We start from the raw sequence: 14,698 nt of genomic DNA on the forward strand, positions 1-14,698 counted from the left end.
AATGGCTAAAATTCTCAAATGAATAATTAGCAGGGGCTCAGCACTGTTCCACATCTACAATCCTCCCCTCTCCCATATTACCTTGTCTTCTCAATTGGATTTAAGAATGCCCAGATTATGCTCATGTCTGGGTATCTCCACCAAATGCTCAAGCAGCAACAGCATCTGCAATTTGAAAGGTGTTTGCAGTAGGCTTGGCCCTGTACTCTGCCTACCCTACTTTTACTAACCAGGATCCAGATGTGGGAATAGGACCTATACAAATCACATACAAATCTCACTGAACCATGAACTATCTTGTGGCAATGCTCTTAAACTAGTGGTTCTCAGAGATAAGATTTCAGAAACACCTGGGAAGCCAGTCAATCAGCATCTGGGGGTAAAGAGAAGAGTGAATTTGAAAGTGTTTTCAAAGGGATTCTTCTGCTATACTAATGCCAATGAATAAGTTTGAATAAGTTATGTCCCTGATTAAACTTCACAATCCCTCCTTTTCTGCCTACTGCCCTCACCCAACACATACATTCATACATCCTACAACACATATATGTGTATATATATATATGGACCATGACAGCATAAAGACACAAATATGGCTGAGGAAGAAGAGAAACACAAAGGCAAGGGAACCTAGACTAGATCAACTGTCCTATAAAGTGACTGCCATCTCTTAATACAGTGTTTTTCAAAGTTCATCCATCTATATCATCATCACCTGAGTGTGTGTTTAAAATGCACATTCCTGGACCACACCTTGGGTGATTGAACCAGAAACTCCTGCTGAAGTGATCTATGTTCTCTGGACTAGAGTCCAGCTCAATATATATCTGTTGTCCCAGTGCCTAGCACCTAGCACCACTCCTGCTACACCAGAATCTCCCACACAGGGGGCTAGCAGCACCCTGTGCTAAGGATGAAACCCATGACCTCACACATGCTAGGCAAGTACTCTACCACTGAGATACACCCCCTCCTTTTTTCCCCTACCTCAGAACTGTCTGACATTACCCTGACATCAACCCCCACCCGTCCTCTTACCTTCCAATAGACTAGAAGTTTGATAGTATTTTCTATTTATGATAACTGCACTTGAACAGGGGAGAAGATAGAAACAGTGTCCACTCACCCCTTGCTGAGTGCCTCCTGTTTTCTGCTCTTCTGTGGAAATCACCTTGCTTCTTATGAAGCTTTCATCCACTTCTGGAGATGCTGAAATCAGAACTCCCGTGCCCTGAGCAGCCCAGGCCTGCATGCATGGGTAACAGATGACTATATTTCCCTCTGGGCAATCTTATCTCCCAGAGCCACCCACCCTCCTCCTTGAAGTCACCCAGAAGCAAATTTTCTAATACATCTTCCAAGTCACTGACCTATAGCCGACCTCCAGTTACCCAAGAAGCAAAGAAAGCCATTTCTACTGGATATTCTTATAGAGGGTGGCTCAAGATTAAGGTTTGTAGGGGCTGGTATGTGTTACCAGAGATGCTAGGTGTTCTTCTCCAGGGGCTTTACCCTCTACCAGGGTTCATTGTTGATTTTCAGGAGTACATTTCAAAGATACAAAATTTATCCAATTCCATTTGGGGTACCTTTGAGAAATTCCTAAATACAAAATCTTGCAATGCTTCTGGAAGAACAAGTCCCAGGTGGCTTTGTTTTCCGAACACCTGCCTTCCTCTCTAAGTCTAAAGAACCTCTCCATCCTTCTAAGGAGAGTTATTGAATATGAACTTTTTTGTAGGGCAGGCTCCTGGGATTGAACTCAGAGGTGCTTAACCAATCAGCTCCATCCCCAGACAGGGTCTTGCTAAGATGTACAGGGCTTGCGAACTTGCTGAGGCTAGCTTCAACCTTGCAATCCTCCTACCTTGCCCACCCCTCCCCCCAGTCACCAGGATTATAGGCATATGCCACGAAACCCAGTTTAAATATGAACATTTTAACCAAGGAAAAAGAACTGGTTTGGTTCAGCCACAGCTCAACTGATCATACGGCACTAGGCAACACATTGGTGCAACCCACTCCACTACCCAACAGCAGCAAGGCCTACCTACTTTGTCCTCTCCAATCTCTCCTGAAGAGTATTTATTTTCTTTTCTTTTTTTTTTTTTTTTGTGGTATTGGAGATCAAACCCAGGGACGGTCTCATGCACGCTGGGCAAGTGTTCTACACTGAGTCGCATTTCATCCTTCCAAATCTCTTCTGGTACCATCTTGGTGACAATATAGCTGGCATGCTTTTCTCCAGGCTCTCTTTTCACTCTCCTAGGATTTTTTTCTGTCCTTGCTGCCCAGAAAGTTCACTGGCCTGGCATCCTTGCTCCTCTGTGCTCTAGTTTCACTTTGCATAGCCATTCAAACAGAGTATAGTACCATCTAAATCCTTTTCTTGGGAGCAGTGAGGGCAGGAGCTAGGTGAGTGTCCAGTTGGGAGACAGCAGAGTTGGAGTTGTCTAGGAAGTGCTGGCTCAGCCAAGTTGTTAAGGGCATCCTCTTGTGCAACTTCCCAGCACAGAGCTCCACCCAATGCCTGGCACTCCATTGTGCATGGCCCCCTCTCTCTCTCTCACTGCCGCCAAGTGGCGTCGTGAGCACATTTGGCGGCTTTGGGTTTGCCGCAGTGCCAGGATCTGAGACACTGTACACATGCCAATACAGCACTGCCAAGCGTGGCGACATCTAGTTGGTTGGATGCCAAGCAGTAGGACCCAGGTGGTGATGGAAAGATGAAAGAGGGCTGAGGCAAAGGGAGGGGAAGAAAAGAAAAACACCAAAGAGAAAAATGAGACACCTCACTTGTTAGAGTGGAGAGTCAAACTGGGATCTGCAGAAACGTGCCCTTCCCATCCCAGAGCCCGCCTCAGCAATCAAGTCCTTCCCTCCCCTCCTACGTCTGCAATGGTGACACATACAGACCAGGATAGAGGATATGACCATCTTCAGCGGGAACTGGCTGGAGGCCAGGCAGAACTGCTAGCCTCTCTCCACCCATCTTCCTTAGGGTTTTAGGAATGGCGCGCTTCCTCCTTTGTGTCTCACACTGCTCTCCATCTGTAGTTCCACTCCCTATGCCTAAGAGGGAATAGAAGGAGTTCCTGGCAGAAAAAAAGTCTGTTTTCCCAAATAAAGTCCTCCACATCTACCTCCTTCCTTCTCACACCTGGCACAACCCTCTAAACCAGATTGGCAGGAGGAACTATCACCCTCCCCTATAGCACACAATGTCAGAGCCTGTGCCAGGCTCCATAGACAGTGACAATATCCCCATTGCCCCATCTCATGCCCCAGTCCCTTAGGTTGCTCTGACCAGAGGTTATATTGCTATCCCAAAGTTGTTCTCCCTGCATAGTGGTGGCACAAACCCTTCTCCATGGCTCTTGAACACATTCATGGCACTTCCCTGACTACTCTGTCCACCACTTCACTTCCCCAGGCTGGAAGATAACCAACCACTTCAGAGTCCACCCATTTTTCAGAGCTGAGCATCTAGCAGGACAGCAACATGAGCAACACATTCCCATTCCTCCTCCCTGCCTTCTGGGTCCCCCATTCCCTATTGCCCCAGCACTGGGCACCGGCCTGACAGATGTGATGCCAATAGCTCCTGTGTGCCGCGCCTTCCTCTCAGAGCATGGGGACTCCTGCCGCTGTCTCCCTCCATCCGCCTCCTCCCATCTCTGTGGGCACTAGGGTGGCAGCTGCAGTGCCAATGCCCGTAAGCAGACAGCATGAAACAACTCATGCACCCTCTTCTCCCCTCCCAGGCCCTACACCCTTCCCCACCTTCTTCTACTCCAACCCTCTGTCCTTCTGGTTGGACACTAGATTGGCAACCGCAATGCCACCCCCACCCATGCCCAGGAGGCTCACATACAGTACACACTTATGAGTACATGTACATGCGCGCGCGCACACACACACACACATACACACACACGGCCCCATGAGTGCCAGGCAGCGGTGGCAGACACACAGCAATGCACAGTGACTGGTACCCGAGGAGGCAGCCGGATTCGGCACCTGATCCAGCACCCGTTTGGGATTGGGTGGGTAGGCGGGCGGGCGGAGGGGTGATGGAGGCAGACGATGGCCCTAGGTTGGCAGCCGATGGAGCTGGGAGAATGGAGGGAACAGATGCTCTTTGCCCAGCCTCCCTCCCTCTCCCTCCCTGAGATCAGTGCCAAGCTGGGGGGATGGGGAGAGGGGAGGATGGGGGAAGGGTGGCATTTGGAGAGCTGGCAGTCAGGGGGGTGGGGGAGGCTGGGTCCGCCCAGGCTGGGCAGTGCCGGCACTGGCTGCCGCCTCTCCACTCTGCCATCTGTCTCGCTTCTCTCCCCACCCCCTTTCTCTCTTTCTCTCTCTCTCCTTCATCCACAGCAAAACGAAAAGAGGAAAACAGGGTCCTCATTCCATCCACCCCCAACCTCTGCAGACCCCCCTCTCTTCCTCCCCACAACTCACCATACCAAACCACCACCAAGCCATCTGTGCTCTCCTCCTGGCTCGGTCACCTTCTTTCACTCGCCTTCGCCCTCACACCAAAATGGGTGCAATTTTAAAATATACGTGTGTGTGTATGTGTGTGTGTGTGTGTAAGAGAGAAAGAGAGAGAGGGAGTATACATATATATTTTTTAAAAAACAACTTAAAAACTATTTTCTTTGGAATGTCCTGTCTTTTGGAGTCTGGGTCTTCGGTGCCAGTATTTATGACAGGCAGAAGGAGGGGACCCTGTCCTCAGCTGGTGCCCATGAATCCCATGCCAGGGAGGAGGGGTGGCTGGGATGGGGTGGGGGTAGGGTGGGGTACCGGGAGAGCTCTCTTTTCTCTGCGCCTGTGGTTCTTTTTTTCCCCTGCTCTTCTACTTCCGGAGCAGATTCAAATAGATCTAGAGCCTTCCCCACCCCCAGTCCCACAGCCCCAGTTCCCAGGGCCCCTGTGCCCTTCTCTCCATGCTTTTGATTTTATTCCTCGATCACCCTTTCCGGTTTTTGTGTGTCTCTGTGTGTGTACGTGTGTATGTATGCGAGTGTGTTTGCATCCATGGCGGTGGGCACCGTGCCAGCCAGTGCACAGCCATCTGCAATGCCTTCTGCAGCCTCCGCTATTTCTCCTTGCCACCTTCAACCCCCAACCCCCCTGTACCCCAGCTCCCCACCCCAGACCCTAATCATTAATTAGCTACTGAATTAATTAAATCGTGAATGCTAATTAACATTCCTACAGGGCAGGCTGCCAGGCTTGGGGGCAGAGGGGATGAGAAGATAAGTGGAGATTGGGAGGGAGGGAAGAAGGAAGGACAGAACACAGGGAGATAGAAGGAACCCAAAAGAGGGATAAAAGAGAAAGAAGGCAGAGTGGCAATGGACAGGCCAGCGCATGGGGTGGAGGAGACTGAACATGGAAAATGGGGTATAAAAACTGCCTTGAGGTCCAAGTGAGTACAATCCAGCCTTTCTCATCCAAATAAGACACAACCAACTCCTTGTCTGCAAGCTTACCTTTGTCCCAGCCTAGCCTAGTTCTGAGAGACTCTGATGACAGCTTTTCTTTCACTTTACAGAAAACCAACACAAACCAGAGAGACAACAGATAATATCTGTCAATACTGACCCCCAGTCCAGGTCACCAAGAGAAGATTCTGGGCACCAAGAGAAGATTCTGGGCTCAAATGGGCTCATTTACTTGCTCTTTTCTACCTGTCAAGGGTATCAATTCAATGGGAATTCCCCAGCAATTAGCAGAGAATGGCTAGGATTCTCTGCAAGGATGCCTTGGGAAGACTGACAAAACAGAGCCTGTCTTTGGGGAAAAGTGGTCACCCCTACCCATCTGGAAGGTCAAGAATTTGGGGAAAAGAGCCAGGCACAATGAACACAGCAACTTGGGAGGCTGTGGCAGGAAGATAGCAAGTTGGAGGCCAGCCTGGACAACTTAGTGAGAGTCTGTCTTAAAATAAAAAAGTTTAAAAAGTGCTGAGGATGTGATGAAATGCTGTCGGGTTCAATCCCCAGTGCCAAATACATCAAAAAAGAATTTTGGAAAAAAACAAATAAAAGGCCATCTGACTTTGAGTTGTTGTGGGATTTTTTTGAATTTTTTTTTTAATATTTATTTTTTTTTTTTAGTTTTCGGCGGACATAACATCTTTGTTTGTATGTGGTGCTGAGGATCGAACTCGGGCCACACGCATGCCAGGCGAGTGCGCTACCGCTTGAGCCACATCTCCAGCCTCTTGAGTTGTTATTTTTAAAGAAAGAGGACTGGGGATGTAGTTCAGTGGTAGAGTGTTTGCATAGCATTTGTGAGGACCTGGGTTCAATCCCCACACTGAAAAAAAAAAAAGGAGAGAGAAAAAGAAAGACAATGAAACTTCTTTCTAGGGCTACTCTATGAAGCACTAATCTGATGAGATGCTCTCAAAAAAAGCAAAGGTCCAGACCCCCAATCAAATTAGTTTGAGAGTCTGGGATATAACTCAGTGGAAAATACTTGCTGTGCAAGTGTGAGGCCAAATTTGATCTCTAGAACCAAAAAAAAAAAAAAAAAAAAAAAAAATTTTTTTTTTTTTTGTTTGGGAAATACTGTATATTCCCCTAGGGGATTCACCATTGCACCCTGTTAGAGGCTCTGAGAAGTCTGTAAAAAAGGAAAGGAAAAAAAAAAAAGAAACTTGACAGCATTTAACCCACTGATTCCCAAGATCATCTGATCATGGGACCCCTACTTTTTAATTGAATTCCCCCACCCCATTCTAGAGATTGAACGCAGGGCCTAATGCATAAGAGATAAGTGCTCTACCACTGAAATGCACACCAGCCCTTAATTTTTAATTCTACTCCCACAGAGGAAGTATTCTGCTCTAGGGAAAACACACTCAAGTAAGCAGGGGAGGTGCTGACCTGGAAGCTGGAAATGGATTAGCCCTAAATAAAAGGCCAGTAGAAAGGCTGTCTTCTAAATGTAATGCAGGAAGGTATCAAAACAGCTCATGGTGGATTAATCCAATCACTCTTTTGAATCTCAGACCCATATTTTCAGAGCTGGAAAAAGGCCTTAGCAATCATCAATTCTAACTTCTTAGTGTTAAAGTAGAAGCAACTGAAATTCAGAAAGGTAAAGTGATTTGTCCAAGGTCACAAAACCACTGAATAACAGCACTGACATTAAGAGAAAGATCTCTTGACCTCTAGCCTAGCACTGTTTCCCCATTTCTTATTGGAAAACAAAAAACAAAAAAACAGGCCAGCATGGGATTTATCAGTTGTATATAGTTCTTAAAAAATCTCACACAGAACCCCCCTTTCCTTTTATTATTTTTTTAAATATATATTTTTTTAGTTGTAGATGGACACAATACCTTTATTTGATATATTTGTTTTTTATGTGGTGCTGCGGATTGAACCCAGTGCCTCACATGTGCTAGGCAAGCACTCTACCACTGAGTTACAACCCCAGCCCCGCTCTTTCATTTACTGAGGCTTGGGCCTGGTCTTTTTTCACCCCTGCCCTTTACCTTCACCCCTGCCTTTGGAACCCTGAAGCATCTACCTGCCCCTAGAGACTATTCTGTATCCCTGTGAGACGGGGGAATGTGAGGGCAGAAGCCTAGAAATCTATGTTGTACAAAATTGTCCCAAGTGTTCTTGATAGCCTCAAGTCAGAACTTCAGTTCTAAGCCATCTCTGTCCTCTCTTCTAGGATTCCCCCAATTATATACCACTGACATCAACCCAAAGCTTCTACTTCCATCACAACCTAAATACTACTCTGGTCTGGAAACTCCAAATGTCTCCTGGGACATCTGCTATATTTCTAGCAATTTTCCCCTTTTCTTTCTTTCTTTGTTTTTTTAAGAGAGAGAGAGAGAGAGAGAGAGAGAATTTTTTAATATTTATTTTTTAGTTTTCGGTGGACACAACATCTTTATTTTATTTTTATGTGGTGCTGAGGATTAAACCCAGCGCCCCACGCATGCCAGGTGAGCATGCTACCACTTGAGCCACATCCCCAGCCCCAATTTTTCCCGTTTTTATTCTTACTTTGGTATCTGGGGTCCTTGAGGTCATTTAACTTCTTCAGAATCCTCAAGAAGATAGGTTGTCCTAAACCCACAGGGACACTTGACTCACTAGGATGAGGAGACCAACCCCACACCCCCAGTAGGCGCTGCTGAACTTTTGAACATCACCCTTCCTTCTTGCCACAACGTCTGCCCATTTTTTCTTGCATGGCACTTTGTGGAGCTGGAGAAAACTTGTGATAGGTACAGACTGGGCTCATTGTAAAGGCTGCAGAACATTATTAAATTATTTTTGCACTGGGTGTGGTTGCATGTACCTGTAATCCAAGTTACTAAGGAGGATGGGGCAGAAAGGCAGCAAGTTCAAGACTTAGCAACTTAGTGAGACCCTGTCTCATAATAAAATTTTAAAAAGAGCTAGCAAACACAAGGCGCTACTCATTTGCTTTTTAACCAATTGCTTTTTCTTTTTGGATCCTATGGTATGAGCCTGCTCTATTTCATACATTCTTTAACAAGTGGGAATATATTTCTTCATAAGATATCATCACATACATCATACTATATCATCATCATCATCATCATTATTTTGGTACTGGGTATTCTTCTTCTTCTTCTTCATCATCATCATCATCATCATCATCATTTTGGTACTGGGTATTGAACCCAGGGGCATTTTATCACTAAGCTACATCCCCAGCCTTTTTCCTTTTTTATTATGAAACAGGGTCTACCTAAGTTGCCCAGGCTGGCCTCAAACTTGAGGCCACAGTCTCCCAAGTTGCTGGGATTACAGATTTATACCATAGTACCTGGATCACCACACCATTTTAAAGAGAGAATAGCTTTTAAATCAATTTGATTTGCCAGAAATCTTCATCACATTTCCAGGTGATGAGGTCCCTTCAAGCTCTAAAAGTCTAGGAATGCACCACTGACACTGTCTCCTTCCCTCCTTCCCTCTTTCCCCTTGGCACTGGACTGACAGACAAACTTCAGAGTTTGACCCACTGTCCATCTGCTAATCACTGTTTAGCTGAAGGACCACAGGATAAAGGGGACAAAGAAGAGTCAATTTCCCAATCAGAAATAGCAAGAGACAAAACCAAGATATTTTTAAAGAAAGCATTTCAGAGCTACTTTTATTCTTGATTGGCATCTTTGCTAAACTGTCCTCTTTCAGTGAGAGAGAGAGAGAGGCCAAAATCCAACTTGCCAGAGTCATGCATTTCAACATGGTTCACTTTCTCTTCTAGAGCCTGTTTCCTCTCTCTAACACCTAGGCACTGAGCCATTATCAGTAGTAGAGGCACTATAGAGCTGCGATATAAATAATGATTACTGTATTATCAAATAACATTGCAAGCCTGGCCAGCTCCCTACAACATTGGTGGCAGAGGCAAACTACAAAATTCAATATTGATAAACTGTATATTGTCTTCTGGAATCATCACTCTTTCTGACAGCCACTCTCTAAGCTTCCTGCTATTAGCAGCAAATAAGGGGAAAGACTGGTTAGTGATGGCCCTGAGGGGAGAGGGGAAGCTATGCAGACAAGTAAAAAGGACTCAGGGCCCACCATTTCTACAGTCTCCCCAGATGAACTAGCCAAATTTGATCTTTGACCCAGGTGTGCTCCTTACCTTTGGGCTTTTGCACTAGCTATTTTGGAACTCAGAGTGCAATGCCCCAGGTAACTGCAAAGCTGCTACCTGCTCTGCTCTTTGTTTAGTGAAGCCTATCCTGACCACACCATTTAATACAATTTGCCCTCTACCTATATCTTTTATCCTACTCTACTCTTGCTTTTTTGGGGGAGGGAGGGTACTAGGGATTGAACTCAGGGGCACTCAACTACTTAGCCACATCCCCAGCCCTATTTTGTATTTTATTTAGAGACAGGGTCTTACTGAGTTGCTTAGCGCCTTGCCATTGCTGAAGCTGGCTGCCTCAGCCTCCTAAGCCGCTGGGATTACAGGAGTGCTCCACCACCCCCAGCTACTCTTGCTTTTTCACGTTGCATTTATTTATCACCTTCTAAAATACTATATAATTTACTTATTGTGTTTATTGTTTATATAGCTTCACAAGGGCAAGGATCTTTTTGTTCAATAATGTATCCCAACACTAACACAGTGCCCGATACAGAGGAGGTACTCAATAAATATTCACTAAATGAACAAAGCATGTTCATGTGTTCATGCTTTGGTCAGATCCATCTGATTAATTTTACCATTTGGGCGTGGGGGCACAAAGTGAAGTGTCATCATTTTGGGGTTCTTTATCTTCTGGCAAGATGGCTGGTGAATACCCCATAGCCGCTTCTGTCTCCATCACAGCCTCAAGAATACGCCAATCGGGCTAAGTCTGTAGCTCAGTGGCAGAGCGCTTGCCTGGCATGTGTGAGGCACTGGGTTTGATCCTTAGCACCACATAAAAATAAATAAAGGCATTCTCTCCAACTACAACAAATTTTTTTTTAAAAAAATGCCAATCAAGGCCAATTGAGGATGTGTTGCTAAAGAATCTTAACTCTATACTATAAAATATTTTTCACAGCCTTCTTTCAGTAGTTAGGTACTAAGTCTAAATATATCATCTTGGAAAGTAAGCAGATAAAATGAGCATGTCTGGGTCGATGGGAGTTAGCTCCTTCTGTCCATTTAATATGAAAAAATCCAGCATAAATCAGGGGAGTGGCCTGGGTCTGTGCTCTGCTGGAGTATCTCCACGTATCAGGGACAACAGTGACTCTTGCCCAATTAGGCTGTAATGGACCAAACTGAAAAGGACCCAACATTCTCAACAATAAGGGCACTATTCTTTTTTTTTTTTTTTTAAAGAGAGAGAGAATTTTTAAATATTTATTTATTTATTTATTTTTAGTTTTCAGCGGACACAACATCTTTGTTTTTGTATGTGGTGCTGAGGATTGAACCCAGGCCGCTCGCATGCCAGGGCCCGCTACTGTTTGAGCCACATCCCCAGCCCAGAGGGCACTATTCTTTAAAGCAACTGTTCCTTTCCAGGAAGCAGATGTCCTTAAAGGGTTATACAATGAGCATCAATCAGACAGTAACAGAGGCTCCTGGATTCTCTAAGAGGCTTAAGAGGATGAAAACAAGCCAGAGGCAAGAGGGTAATCATGGCTGTCCTAGGGTCCAAGGTGCAGCATGAGGGCTCTGGGAACCTAGAGGGGGAAAGCATCTAGAAGGAGGATGCAGACAGGGATGGAAACACCTTGTCAGGTCTTTCCTTAATTCTTTAGCTCCTCCATTCTTCAGGAATTTATTAGAGGCAAGCATTATTCCTGCACATTCCACAGACAGGGATTAAATCACTCAGATGTAAAACAGCAAGATTAGACCCCAGGGCTAGAGATTGAAAAGGAGTCCTGGGTTCTCTTTCATGCTACTACTTTAAGCTCCTAACGGTCTGTCACCTGGAAGTCTCCAAAAACCAGCTTTATTTCCTTCAATGATAACAATCATAGGAACGAGCAACTTTATCACAGCATTTCCTTTATATCATGTGCTACATTAAACCATCTAATTTCACAGCTCTGTGAAACAGGGGCTATTATTACACCCACTTGAAAAATGGAAAAATTGAGGCAAGAAGTTCACTAGTGAGAAAAACTGCTGGGATTCTAAGCAGGCTACTTGAGCTCAAGCCCACTATATCAAGTACATTCAGACTTAACTGATTCTGAGTCTAGAGATAGGATCTTAGTTGCTCCAAGTAACAGATCCAAGACTAGCTCTAAGTCTTCCTAATTCCAGGACAGTGCTGAGACTTGAGTCCCAGACCGTCAAATCAAGAACAAAAATGATCTTTATAGATAAAGCCACTAGGGTTCACATCCCCCCCTCAGGGAAATATTAAGCTGTCTAGGTAAGGTGGTACTCTTAAGAGCCTATGCTTAAAGCTCTGAACCTGGAATACTTGTAATCCAGTGAGTCTCACATTTGTACATTTCATTCTCATTCAACATACAACTAATGAGTACCTTGATCCCAGTGATTGTGCTAGGTCTGCAAGAGTAATGGTGAGCACAAGGAACTAGAAACAGACATTGCTATGCAGTAGGAAATCCAATGCAAAGGTATATAAGACAAGTCAGAATGGGCCTTATGCATAGGCCACATTAAGATACTTAAATGTTACTCAGAGGCTACTGAAAGCAAGTGAAAGATTTTGAGCAAGAGGGTAATGGTACTGTAAGATTTATTTATTTATTTATTTTTAAATATTTATTTATTTTTTTAGTTTTCGGCGCACATAACATCTTTATTTGTATGTGGTGCTGAGGATCGAACCAGGGCCGCACGCATGCCAGGCGGGCACGCTACCACTTGAGCCGCATCTCCAGTCCGGTACTGTAAGATTTATGCAGACAGATGACTTTGGTGGATACTTGAAGAAAAGATTTGAATAGGGACAAAATCAGAGGCAGAAATAAGAGGAGGTTGTAGCTAGCTGAAGTTCTGAAGTAAACAAAAACAATGGTAATAGATAACATGAACTATTATCAGCCTTCCTTAACTGATGGTATATAGGGATAAGTAGAAAAAAAAAATCTAGCCGGGCACAGTGACACACACCTATAATCCCAGCAGCTCAGGAGGCTGAGATAGGAGGATCACGAGTTCAAAGCCAGCTTCAGCAATGGCAAGGCCCTAAGCAACTCAGTGAGACTCTGTCTCTAAATAAAAAATTAAAAAAAAAAAAATCCAGAGAAATGCTCAGGGGATTAGAAAGATAATGAAATCCACCTACTGGGAAAGTGACTAAAAGCCAATTTAACAGGAAAATGATGAAGTTGGCTTTAGAAATGTTAAGTTAAAGTGTTAACTTTAAGTTATACTTAAAGTAGCTGTCAAGCAGGTAAATATAGGAGCTTGAGGAAGAATTCTGGGGTGATGACAGATTTACAAATTATTAGAACTTGATATTGTTAAAACTATGGTTTGAATGACATCACCCAGGAACAGAGAAGGTAGTTGAGCAAAAGAGTCCAAGAAGGAACAGAGAAATACAAAGATAAACAGAGTGTGTATGTCATAATACTTCCGCCAAACACACAAATACACCACAAGAGGACAACTGGAGCAATGTCTTCTGACCCACAACTGAGGAAGGAGTTCATGCAACAAACCCAAAATGCTGAAAAAATTATTCACTTTCTGAAGACAAATCCCTTAAACTTCAGTTCCCACATCTGTAAGGGAGTTGCAAAATGATCCAAGTGGGACTGAGGGTATAGCTCAGTGGTAGAGTATCAGGAGCCGCTCTGGACAGGAGATACGTACACGCCTTTAAGTCCTGAGTAAAGAGGTACTGAACAGATATTGCACCCTGTAATATAATTTGGACTTTACTTCCACTCAGATAAAAAGGTACAGCTCCAGGAGCTGATGGGATTGGATTACACCCACTTGTTTGTTGTAACTCTACACCTGCCTCATTTGAATGGCTTCTCCCCAATAAAACCCGGGTTTCTTGTCTGCTTTGCCCCCCCCCCCTTGTGGGAGCTGTGGCTGAGGGCAATCACTGAACCCAAAAAGGTACTTTCTGTGTCTGTGTCTTCTTTGGTTGGCCAAAATTCACTTGGAGTGGCCCTGACCGGTTTAGTCATGAGTCACAACAGTAGGGGGCTTGCCCACAAGGCCCTGGGTTAGATCCCTGGCACCTTAAAGAAGAAGAAGAAGAAAAAAGTCCAAGTGAAGACTAACTGAGCTAATTTTGCTGATGAAAATATCTTCTATTATGTTTGGCACTCACGGGTCACCCAATAAATGCTAACATATGTTCATTCTTTTTAAGCCAATGATCTCATGTGATTATTACAACCAGAGAGAAATGGAGGAAATCCAGCTTCAGAGAAGTTAAGTGCCTTATCAACAATCACATAGAAAATCAGCTACAAAACCAACCAAGATTGGAACACAAAGCTGAAAAATCTTAGTGCAGGGTTTTGTCATTTAAAGCACATACATGTCACAAATCCCTTTTATATGTAAATAACCTCTCTTTCATTAATCACCATATTTTGCATAAACCTCAATTTTTAATACAATGGCCTTATTAGTAACTGGACCAATCTGTAGAGGATTCACTGTAGGGAATATGAATCCTCAGAACCCTCTTAACCTCCCCCAACATGATGGAACCAGTAACCAAGCATCACAACATAGAAATTCAAGATCCTTTTTCCCAGATCTCTTCTCCAAACATTAGTTACTACTGGCTTTATCCTTGACCTAGAAGCTAAAGCCAGCTGAGTTGCCTTCCAAGATTTTTTAACTTGGCAGAATTCCTTCTCTCCCAGAAAACAAGGCACAAGACATATAATATCCAAAGCTCACTTGCCAGCAGAAAATGTACCATAAGGCAGTGTTCAGTAGATAAGTATATGCAGTAGGTTAGATATAATGCTGTAGAGAAAAATAAAGCAGGGAAGGGAGTAGGGGCATATATACAGGGAGGGTCAAGGGACATTTTAAAATAGATTGGTCATAGAGAAGATAACACTAAGTAAAGATCTTTCTTGACATAAAGGCAAATTCAACTCAAAACATAGTCTGAGTCATTTTAGCCTTTGTAAGCCTCAATTACTTTACCTATGAAGTAGAGATACTTTAGATCCTACCCAAAGACAGGGGAACAAATGCC

General features: G+C 44.3%; 1 protein-coding gene and 1 long non-coding RNA gene across 2 annotated transcripts in view; one reads left to right on the top strand and one right to left on the bottom strand.

Annotated features, from left to right (window-relative positions):
* Thtpa (thiamine triphosphatase) overlaps positions 1–3,285 on the bottom strand; it is a 47,194-nt gene extending 43,909 nt beyond the window's left edge. Inside the window, exons 1-2 of the mRNA XM_040275853.2 lie at positions 2,913–3,285; positions 1,127–2,737 (exon numbers count right to left, since the gene is read on the bottom strand). The gene's annotated coding sequence lies outside the window, so the exon portion shown is untranslated. The remainder of the gene's footprint in view (positions 1–1,126; positions 2,738–2,912) is intronic.
* A 486-nt stretch (positions 3,286–3,771) lies between these two features.
* On the top strand, positions 3,772–6,069 carry LOC120886676 (uncharacterized). The gene is made up of 2 exons (XR_005729755.2): positions 3,772–4,046; positions 5,564–6,069. It is a non-coding gene; the product is annotated as an uncharacterized LOC120886676 (long non-coding RNA).
* The last annotated feature ends 8,629 nt before the right edge of the window (positions 6,070–14,698 follow it).

This window comes from Ictidomys tridecemlineatus, chromosome 5 (genome assembly GCF_052094955.1).
Source record: "Ictidomys tridecemlineatus isolate mIctTri1 chromosome 5, mIctTri1.hap1, whole genome shotgun sequence".
Classification (NCBI taxonomy): Eukaryota; Metazoa; Chordata; class Mammalia; order Rodentia; family Sciuridae; genus Ictidomys; species Ictidomys tridecemlineatus.